We start from the raw sequence: 1,404 nt of genomic DNA, 5'->3' as shown, positions 1-1,404 counted from the left end.
ATAGTATTTTGGTCGGGTCGAGTCCAACTGAAATTCGAGCCGAAGTTGACTTCAATCGGACTGAAGTTGGCTCAAGTCAGACCGAAAATGCCTTAAGTTAGACCGAATTACAATTTGGAAATCACAATTCTTGTTGGACTATTTTATGCACTTTCGGTCGGACCGAAGTTGGCTCAGGTCAGACCGAACTAGCCTTGCATTTGAAGTTCTTGAAGTAAAGACCTTTGTCCTTGTACATGAGATGCACTGTCTTGTATATGTAGATGCGCTACACAAGACACTGATTCCAAGAGGTTTTGGCACTACAAAATTTGACAATCATAGGAGCTAGATACCATAGCACTTACACCCGCGTTACGCTTCAGTCGGACTGAAGTCGTGTTTAAAATTTATGTGCATAGTATTTTGGTCGAGCCGAGTCCAACTGAAATTCGAGCTGAAGTTGACTTCAATCAGACTGAAGTTGGCTCAGGTCAGACCGAAAATGCCTTAAGTTAGACCGAATTACAATTTGAAAATCACGATTCTTGTTGGACTGTTTTATGCACTTTCGGTCGGACCGAAGTTGGCTCAGGTCAGACCGAACTAGCCTGTTTTTCTGTTGCAGACTTTGTAATCTTCTCCAGTCTTTCTTCATCCTTTGTACTTGGATTTCTTGGATCTTGAGGTCTTGAAATCTTTAATCTTGGTCTCCTAAGATCCACTCCTTACTTTGGTGATTCTTGAGCATCAAATCCATGCTTTTAGCATTCTTTTCAATCCAGGCTCTCAGATTCACCTTGCAACACAAACATGTATAAAATTTACAATTAAGTATTATCATGTTCCTAAAACCAAGATATAATTAAGGGAAAATATGCAACATTTTGACACTCAACAATAATAAATAAACTCCTTTAAGCTGCACAAAATAGACAGAAAAGCTATGCAGATATACGATGGCGAGTACTCGAATTTGTGGAAGGAGACAATGTATTTCTGAAAGTATCCCCTATGAAAAGCATGATACGCTTCGAAAGGAAAGGAAAGATCATGCCTCGATACATTGGCCCATTCGAAGTACTGGAAAGAGTAGGAGAAGTGCCCTATCATCTCGCACTACCCCCACAACTGGCCAATGTCCACAATGTCTTCCACGTCTCCATGCTAAAGAAGTACGAACATGACATGTTCCATGTCATCAACTGGGAACATATAGAGTTAAAGGATAATGCCACCTATATAGAAGAACTGGTGGAAATCCTTGATCGCAAGGAACAAGTCCTCCGAAGAAAAGTAATTCCACTAGTAAAGATTCATGGTCACATCACAACAAAGAAGAAGCAACATGGGAACGCGAGGAAGAGATGAAGGAAAAGTACCCCAATCTCTTCAATGAAGACTAATACTTAAGGTAAATTTTAG

The sequence above is a fragment of the Magnolia sinica genome, chromosome 19, assembly GCF_029962835.1.
Source record: "Magnolia sinica isolate HGM2019 chromosome 19, MsV1, whole genome shotgun sequence".
Taxonomy (NCBI): Eukaryota; Viridiplantae; Streptophyta; class Magnoliopsida; order Magnoliales; family Magnoliaceae; genus Magnolia; species Magnolia sinica.
This window is presented reverse-complemented; position numbering follows the sequence as displayed.